Consider the following 10,118-nt stretch of genomic DNA (forward strand, 5'->3'; position numbering starts at 1 on the left):
GGTACTTAGAGAAATAGACAATTAGATATAGGATTTATTTTTATTAGTTTTAGCTTAGTCTGTGGATTGATAATATCCACATCAGAAATGTGATATTATTGAGTCTTTGTATAAGCATTAGAATAGAAAAATAATATAAAGAATAAAGAGCTTTGAAAATAATTGTTGTATTTTAATAAAACACCTGGATTTCATATTATCGTTTATTTGGATTACACGGTAAAAATGCTATGGGAAGAGATTTCCTTGTTATAATGGAAATTATAAGGGAAATATATATACCAATACCATGTAGGACGACAAATCGTGAATGGCATTTTGACATAGAAATGTCAAAGCTGTTGATAGATCTGAAATATTTCATTTCTTCTTATAGATTTTTAAGTTTAATTTTACAGAACATAAATAAATACTTGATACATATTTCTTTTGAATACATCTTACATTAGGTATTTTCTTCAATTTATTAAATTGATGAACTTCAACAATTTTTAACAATTGAAATCATACATTATTTTGCATTCATGTGTACTTTAAATTATAACGATTCACAAACAATTAATTATAAGAAAATTATTGATCTTTAAAAAAATAACTTCATTATGATGAAACGACATGACTACATAATTTATACATAAAACAGAAATAGTATAGTACAGTCAGGTACTAAAACGGAAACACGTAATATTTTTTAAATTAAAGTAAAACCACTTTGACTAGTAATATGCAATTGGTATATTTTACTATGCAACAATGGACAATCGTCTCATTTGCGGTTTAACTGCAGAACTATGGTAAATAATCTAAACAAGACGACTGTTGTCACAATCTAAGATAGATTTTACGGGTTAAAAAACAACAAAGGCATTTTCTTAATACTCGAATAATTTTCGTTTTCTCTTACATAATTTTGTTCGTGTACAAATATTTTAATAATAAATGTTTTAACAAAGAAAGCTATTAGTATATTTGTGATGTTTTTTCAGACTATCTTTTACATTAACTCGTTTATTCTGGACAATCCGCGTAGATAAAGAATTATGTTTAAATGTTTTTATTACAGCTATTCATCATAATTTAAGTAAAAAATATTAGTTCTTTAACTGTATTCGATTATACGATATTTGTTTAATTATTATTTGTAAATAATCATTTTAATTTGTAGAAATGCATACAAAAGCATAATACAGCTTTCATCTAGTGATGTGGAACTAACAATATTCGTTTCTCGATATAATATTAGATTATCGATACGATTACACAAACGATATATTTTAATGGTGTGTGTTTTTAGTCACAGGTATTGATCACCAGTAGTATTGAGTTTTATGATCGTCTATATTATTGTTGAGTTTATGTTATCGATACTTTACTTTAGTTTGTATCGATAGTGAGCGGTAACATCAAATATGATCTGAATTTTGATACCAAATTAAAAATTTGAGCGATAACTGCATATCAATAAATTATCACCAAGATAAAAATCTAAAATTTTTGTCTACCCTTAGTCAAACGACACAGAAGAGCACTCACGTCTGTCATTATTTTGTTCGAATTCTTTATCCATGCAGCTTGTACTTACATTCATTCGGTAAAACATTACATACTACAGCTAAATATGACAAAATGTTTAAACACTAAAACAGCTAACAAACTACACCCTTGTTAACTAAAAGACCAACAACAACCAAGATAAGCATGCAACAACAATCTGACATTTTAACTACATACATAACTAAATATCGGTACATTTAATTGATATATCTATGAACAAGCAAAATTAATCTCTTAATCTACATTACGTAACGAGTGGTTGCAATATCAGGCACTTGCTTTCGTCTCTCATTACTTCTTTAACTACTTCACTTCAATATAGAATATCGAGTTATCGAAAAATTGTACATCCCTAGCAATATTTTATGCCTGACTCTCAATGCAATTGTTACAGGGTGGGTAATATCACACCCTATTCATAGAATAAATAAAAATTTGGCTTGCAACGAATTTCGGCAGCCGACGGAACAGAAGATTGGTTATTTTTATAACATATCACACAAAATAATGTCTTTAAGAAATCTTGTGGTATAGAAATCCTTTTTATTTTAATTTCCTCCTTTTTCCAACTTTCAAAAATAACCTCTACCACCTCAAAAAGCTGGTTCTTGCCACCCGTCGAATATAGATGATAAATTAATAATGTATTCGACGGTAATTATGAAGATTATAATGTTTTCGAGATAATTATGTAGCCAGTTATAAACTTCGTTGCAAGTCCGATACAAATATTCTTCAATTAGGCAAACTACTACTTATTCCTAATGTTTATTTTACCCAAATTATGGATAAAACCTGAAACGGTGAGCAGTGATATTATGTACTAAAATTAAATAACACACTACGGTCACAGATTTTGGTATTCTACCCATTTCATATACTTATACCGACCCTGTAATGTTACATTGTTTACTAGTAAAAGTAAAGTAATAAAATAACTTAATAAAATGTTTTCGTATGTTGTTAAATACGAAAGAACTCTTTTTTACAATCGAACCAACTTTTGCCTACAAATTCATTCATTTATATAGGTCTGACATCTCATAGTAACATAGTTCATAAGTAAAAAATAGCACGAACTTATTAGAAACTCATAAGTCTAAAATCACAGGAAAATTGCTGACTCACCTAAGAAAAACACGCAGACAGACATTCTTCTACAGACCTGCTAATAAGTCTTTCAAGATTATTATGTGCAGTGGACCTACTGTTGTTTGTATTCATCTGTAACAATAAAAAAGTTAAATTGAAAAATATATAGTCTCTAGCTATAACTCAAGAAGGCTCAAAGTCACGTACAAAGCCATAGATAGGCCTCCCAAAACTAGCGTCTTTTGAAGGTCGTTGTCTCGTCTGCGCCAGCGCAGCGTCGACGCGACGTACTAAATCTTTTAAAACTAAATAACGTGCCGCCACGTTCTTATGAGGCCCATAGTAAGCGACTTTACTATGGACCTCATAAGAAGGCTCAATGTCACCCGAAGGGCGATGGAGCGGGCTATGCTCGGAGTTTCCCTGCGTGATTGAATCAGAAATGAGGAGATCCGTAGGAGAACCAGAGTAACCGACATAGCTCGCAGAATTGCTAAAATCAAGTGGCAGTGGGCGGGGCACATAGCTCGTAGAGACGATGACAGATGGCAGGAAAGTTCTCGAGTGTCGACCACGGGCTGGAAGACGTAGCGTGGGCAGGACTCCCACTAGGTGGACCGACGATCTGGTAAAGGTCGCGGGAAGAGCCTAGTTGCGGATAGCGCAGGACCGTTCAACCTTGGGAAAACCTTGGGGGAGGCCTTTGTCCAGCAGTGGACGTCATTTGGTTGAAACGAACGTGCCGCCAACGCTGGGTAGATCCGGCGTTTGGCAGCCGATCAGCATTGGCGTCGCGTCGCCGAGCCGAAGCTGAACCAGTGCGAAATCGACACTGAACCAACGCCGAGTCGACGCTAACTAAGGCAGACTCATGTCGCCGCTTCGACCAAGTCGACGTTGAGCCAGCGCTATGTCAAAGCTGAGCCAGGGCGACGTTAATGCTGAGCCAGCGCCAAGTCGTTGCTGCGCCAGTGCCGAGTCGTTCTGAGCCAACGTCGAGTCTATGGTGAGCCAGCGCCGAGTCAATGCTGAGCCAGCGCCAAGTCGTTGCTGAGCCAGCGCCGAGTCATTGCTGAGCCTGCGCCAGGTCGTTGCTGAGCCAAGTGGCAAGTCGACGTTAGCCAAGCGCTACGTCGACTTGCCGCTAAGACGCTGAGCTAACGGCGAGTTCAAGCTGAGTTAGGGCCGCGTTGACGGCGAATAAATAAAATATAATAAAAAATCCATAGGATAATGTTTTCATAGGCTAATGAGTTAGCAAACAGCGTTACACAAACTAACCTGACTACCCTCGAAGCAGCGCCGTAAGCTCGCGCACCTCGTCCCGGTGCTCGCGCATATAAGCCTGAGCCTTCCACAGCATAGTAACGAGTTTGTGACGTCAGCGAGGACCTGGCAGTGGCGCACTGACCCAACCCACGCAGCAGCGCCGTGAGCCAGCACCAATCGACATTGAGCCAGCGCCCAGTCGACATTGAGCCAGCGCCAATCGACATTGAGCCAGCGCCCAGTCGACGCTAAGCCAGCGCCGAGTGGTCGCTGCGCGAGCGCTGACAAGTCAACGTCGCTAGTGTGTGGGATCCCATAGGGCTTTTTTTATCTACGGTAATCAGAACAGTATTTCGTTATAGGGGGGCAATATCATCAAATTACTGTTAAAAACTGACCTGACTACCCTCGAAGCAGCGCCGTAAGCTCGCGCACCTCGTCCCGGTGCTCGCGCATATAAGCCTGGGCCTCCCACAGCATAGTGACCAGCTTGTCGTCGGCCCGCTCGTCCATGGCCAGGTCGGCAGACATGTGTGGCGAGAAGCGGAAGTATGGAGCCCCGAGGGAACTGCACCAAGCGCGCGCCCGCTCTACGACGATCTGCTAAAGGTCACGGGAAGAGCCAGGATGCGGGGAGCGCAGGACCGTTCATTGTGAAAAACCTTGGGGGAGGCCTTTGTCCAGCAGTGGCCGTCATTTGGCTGAAAGTGCCGCTCAGCATTGGCGTCGCGATGCCGAGCCGAAGCTGCACCAGCGCGAAATCGACACTGAACCAACGCCGAGTCGACGCTAACTATGCTAAGATAGACTCATGTCGCCGCTTGGCCAGCACCGAGTCGACGTTGAGCCAGCGCTACGTCAAAGCTGAGCCAGCGCTACGTCAAAGCTGAGCCAGCGCGACGTTAATGCTGAGCCAGCGCCGAGTCAATGCTGAGCCAGCACGTTGAGCTAGCGCTATGTCAAAGCTGAGCCAGCGCGACGTTAATGCTGAGCCAGCGCCGATTCAATGCTGAGCCAGAGTCGAGTCAATGCTGAGCCAGCACCGAGTCGACGCTGAGCCAAGCGGCGAGTCGATGCCGAGTCAAAGTTTACCTAGTGCCGCGTCATTATAGGGGGGCAATGTCATCAAATTACTGTTAAAAACTGACCTGACTACCCTCGAAGCAGCGCCGTAAGCTCGCGCACCTCGTCCCGGTGCTCGCGCATATAAGCCTGGGCCTCCCACAGCATAGTGACCAGCTTGTCGTCGGCCCGCTCTTCCATGGCCAGGTCGGCAGACATGTGTGGCGAGAAGCGGAAGTATGGAGCCCCGAGGGAACTGCACCAAGCGCGCGCGCGCTCTACGACGATCTGGTAAAGGTCGCGGGAAGAGCCAGGATGCGGGGAGCGCAGGACCGTTCATTGTGAAAAACTTTGGGGGAGGCCTTTGTCCAGCAGTGGCCGTCATTTGGTTGAAACGAACGTGCCGCCAACGCTGGGTATCCGGCGTTTGGCAACCGCTCAGCATTGGCGTCGCGATGCCGAGCCGAAGCTGCACCAGCGCGAAATCGACACTGAACCAACGCCGAGTCGACGCTAACTATGCTAAGACAGACTCATGTCGCCGCTTGGCCAGCACCGATTCGATGTTGAGCCAGCGCTATGTCAACGCTGAGCCAGCGCCGATTCAATGCTGAACCAGCGCCGAGTCAATGCTGAGCCAGCGCCGAGTCAATGCTGAGCCAGCGCCGAGTCGACGCTGAGCCAAGCGGCGAGTCGACGCCGAGTTCAAGTTTAGCTAGCGCTGCGTTGACGGTAAGCCAGCGTCGTGTCGCCGCTGCGCAGTCGCAAGACAACGCTCGAAAGACGCTATCGGGGGTCGCTGTGGAGGATCCCATAGGATAATTTTTTCAGCATATCAGTACTTATGGAAAGATCTTTTATAGGGGGACAATATAATCAAATTACTGTTTAAAACTGACCTGACTACCCTCGAAGCAGCGCCGTAAGCTCGCGCACCTCGTCCCGGTGCTCGCGCATATAAGCCTGAGCCTCCCACAGCATAGTAACGAGTTTGTGACGTCAGCGAGGACCTGTCTATGCAGCACTGCCGACTACAATATACAAACCGATCGAGTTAACTTCGTGACGTCACATCGACGCTCTGGTACGGACGGGGCGAACGCGGGGAGCTGTGCGGATGAGTGCGAGGAAGAGTCGCATTCCAACGAGGTGCACAGTTAGTTAAATTGTGTTGTAGGGTTTTAATTTGATGATATTGTCATCAAATTACTGTTTAAAACTGACCTGACTACCCTCGAAGCAGCGCCGTAAGCTCGCGCACCTCGTCCCGGTGCTCGCGCATATAAGCCTGGGCCTCCCACAGCAAAGTGACCAGCTTGTCGTCGGCCCGCTCGTCCATGGCCAGGTCGGCAGACATGTGTGGCGAGAAGCGGAAGTATGGAGCCCCGAGGGAACTGCACCAAGCGCGCGCCCGCTCTACGACAATCTGGTAAAGGTCGAGGGAAGAGCCAGGATGCGGGAAGCGCAGGACCGTTCATTGTGAAAAACCTTGGGGGAGGCCTTTGTCCAGCAGTGGACGTCATTTGGCTGAAAGTGCCGCTCAGCATTGGCGTCGCGACGCCGAGCCGAAGCTGCACCAGCGCGAAATCGACACTGAACCAACGCCGAGTCGACGCTAACTATGCTAAGATAGACTCATGTCGCCGCTTGGCCAGCACCGAGTCGACGTTGAGCCAGCGCTACGTCAAAGCTGAGCCAGCCCGACGTTAACGCTGAGCCAGCGCCGAGTCAATGCTGAGCCAGCACGATGAGCTAGCGCTATGTCAAAGCTGAGCCAGCGCGACGTTAATGCTGAGCCAGCGCCGATTCAATGCTGAGCTAGAGTCGAGTCAATGCTGAGCCAGCGCCGAGTCGACGCTGAGCCAAGCGGCGAGTCGATGCCGAGTCAAAGTTTAGCTAGTGCCGCGTCATTATAGGGGGGCAATGTCATCAAATTACTGTTTAAAACTGACCTGACTACCCTCGAAGCAGCGCCGTAAGCTCGCGCACCTCGTCCCGGTGCTCGCGCATATAAGCCTGGGCCTCCCACAGCATAGTGACCAGCTTGTCGTCGGCCCGCTCGTCCATGGCCAGGTCGGCAGACATGTGTGGCGAGAAGCGGAAGTATGGAGCCCCGAGGGAACTGCACCAAGCGCGCGCCCGCTCTACGACGATCTGCTAAAGGTCACGGGAAGAGCCAGGATGCGGGCAGCGAAGGACCGTTCATTGTGGAAAACCTTGGGGGAGGCCTTTGTCCAGCAGTGGCCGTCATTTGGTTGAAACGAACGTACCGCCAACGCTGGGTATCCGGCGTTTGGCAGCCGCTCAGCATTGGCGTCGCGATGCCGAGCCGAAGCTGAACCAGCGCGAAAACGACACTGAACCAACGCCGAATCGATGCTAACTATGTTAAGACAGACTCATTTCGCCGCTTGGTCAGCACCGAGTCGACGTTGAGCCAGCGCTACGTCAAAGCTGAGCCAGCGCGACGTTAATGCTGAGCCAGCACCGAGTCATTGCTGAGCCAGCGCCCAGTCGTTCTGAGCCAACGTCGAGTCTATGGTGAGCCAGCGCCGAGTCAATGCTAAGCCAGCGCCAGGTCGTTGCTGAGCCAAGTGGCAAGTCGACGTTAGCCAAGCGCTACGTCGACTTGCCGCTAAGACGCTGAGCTAACGGCGAGTTCAAGCTGAGTTAGGGCCGCGTTGACGGCGAATAAATAAAATATAATAAAAATTCCATAGGATAATGTTTTCATAGGCTAATGAGTTAGCAAACAGCGTTACACAAACTGACCTGACTACCCTCGAAGCAGCGCCGTAAGCTCGCGCACCTCGTCCCGGTGCTCGCGCATATAAGCCTGGGCCTCCCACAGCATAGTGACCAGCTTGTCGTCGGCCCGCTCGTCCATGGCCAGGTCGGCAGACATGTGTGGCGAGAAGCGGAAGTATGGAGCCCCGAGGGAACTGCACCAAGCGCGCGCCCGCTCTACGACGATCTGGTAAAGGTCGCGGGAAGAGCCAGGATGCGGGGAGCGCAGGACCGTTCATTGTGAAAAACCTTGGGGGAGGCCTTTGTCCAGCAGTGGCCGTCATTTGGCTGAAAGTGCCGCTCAGCATTGGCGTCGCGACGCCGAGCCGAAGCTGAACCAGCGCGAAAACGACACTGAACCAACGCCGAATCGATGCTAACTATGTTAAGACAGACTCATGTCGCCGCTTGGTCAGCACCGAGTCGACGTTGAGTCAGCGCTACATCAAAGCTGAGCCAGCGCGACGTTAATGCTGAGCCAGCGCCGAGTCAATGCTGAGCCAGCACGTTGAGCTAGCGCTATGTCAAAGCTGAGCCAGCGCGACGTTAATGCTGAGCCAGCGCCGATTCAATGCTGAGCCAGAGTCGAGTCAATGCTGAGCCAGCGCCGAGTCGACGCTGAGCCAAGCGGCGAGTCGACGCCGAGTTCAAGTTTAGCTAGCGCTGCGTTGACGGTAAGCCAGCGTCGTGTCGCCGCTGCGCAGTCGCAAGACAACGCTCGAAAGACGCTATCGGGGGTCGCTGTGGAGGATCCCATAGGATAATTTTTTCAGCATATCAGTACTTATGGAAAGATCTTTTATAGGGGGACAATATAATCAAATTACTGTTTAAAACTGACCTGACTACCCTCGAAGAAGCGCCGTAAGCTCGCGCACCTCGTCCCGGTGCTCGCGCATATAAGCCTGGGCCTCCCACAGCATAGTGACCAGCTTGTGACGTCAGCGAGGACCTGACAGTGCCCACGCAGCAGCGCCGTGAGCCAGTACCAATCGACATTGAGCCAGCGCCCAGTCGTTGCTGAGCCAGTGTCAAGTCGACTCTGGCCCTGACAATGGCTATGACGCTTGAAAGAAACTAGTGTGGGGATCCCATAGGGTATTTTTTATCTATCTAATCAGAACAGTATTTATGGAGGGATCTTTGACACTCCTAGAAAACAGTGTTATACTCGTAATACTGACCTGACTACCCTCGAAGCAGCGCCGTAAGCTCGCGCACCTCGTCCCGGTGCTCGCGCATATAAGCCTGGGCCTCCCACAGCATAGTGACCAGCTTGTCGTCGGCCCGCTCGTCCATGGCCAGGTCGGCAGACATGTGTGGCGAGAAGCGGAAGTATGGAGCCCCGAGGGAACTGCACCAAGCGCGCGCCCGCTCTACGACGATCTGCTAAAGGTCACGGGAAGAGCCAGGATGCGGGGAGCGCAGGACCGTTCATTGTGAAAAACCTTGGGGGATGCATTTGTCCAGCAGTGGCCGTCATTTGGCTGAAACGAACGTGCTGCCAACGCTGGGTAGATCCGGCGTTTGGCAGCCGCTCAGCATTATCGTCGCGATGCCGAGCCGAAGCTGCACCAGCGCGAAAACGACACTGAACCAACGCCGAATCGATGCTAACTATGTTAAGACAGACTCATGTCGCCGCTTGGTCAGCACCGAGTCGACGTTGAGTCAGCGCTACATCAAAGCTGAGCCAGCGCGACGTTAATGCTGAGCCAGCGCCGAGTCAATGCTGAGCCAGCACGTTGAGCTAGCGCTATGTCAAAGCTGAGCCAGCGCGACGTTAATGCTGAGCCAGCGCCGATTCAATGCTGAGCCAGAGTCGAGTCAATGCTGAGCCAGCGCCGAGTCGACGCTGAGCCAAGCGGCGAGTCGATGCCGAGTCAAAGTTTAGCTAGTGCCGCGTCATTATAGGGGGGCAATGTCATCAAATTACTGTTTAAAACTGACCTGACTACCCTCGAAGCAGCGCCGTAAGCTCGCGCACCTCGTCCCGGTGCTCGCGCATATAAGCCTGGGCCTCCCACAGCATAGTGACCAGCTTGTCGTCGGCCCGCTCGTCCATGGCCAGGTCGGCAGACATGTGTGGCGAGAAGCGGAAGTATGGAGCCCCGAGGGAACTGCACCAAGCGCGCGCCCGCTCTACGACGATCTGGTAAAGGTCGCGGGAAGAGCCAGGATGCGGGGAGCGCAGGACCGTTCATTGTGGAAAACCTTGGGGGAGGCCTTTGTCCAGCGGTGGCCGTCATTTGGCTGAAAGTGCCGCTCAGCATTGGCGTCGCGGCACCTAGCCGAAGCTGCACCAGCGCGAAATCGACACTGAACCAACGCCGAGTCGACGCTAACTATGCTAA

General features: G+C 49.0%; 1 long non-coding RNA gene across 1 annotated transcript; it reads right to left on the minus strand.

Moving 5' to 3' along the window:
• Positions 1-47: 47 nt before the first annotated feature.
• LOC114351032 (uncharacterized) lies at positions 48-4,303 on the minus strand. The gene is made up of 2 exons (XR_003655755.1): positions 3,928-4,303; positions 48-2,778 (listed from the first exon to the last, which is right to left on the minus strand). It is a non-coding gene; the product is annotated as an uncharacterized LOC114351032 (long non-coding RNA).
• Positions 4,304-10,118: the final 5,815 nt, after the last annotated feature.

This window comes from Ostrinia furnacalis, unplaced genomic scaffold (genome assembly GCF_004193835.3).
Source record: "Ostrinia furnacalis isolate ACB-3 unplaced genomic scaffold, ASM419383v2 OfSCF1067, whole genome shotgun sequence".
NCBI classification, from domain to species: Eukaryota; Metazoa; Arthropoda; class Insecta; order Lepidoptera; family Crambidae; genus Ostrinia; species Ostrinia furnacalis.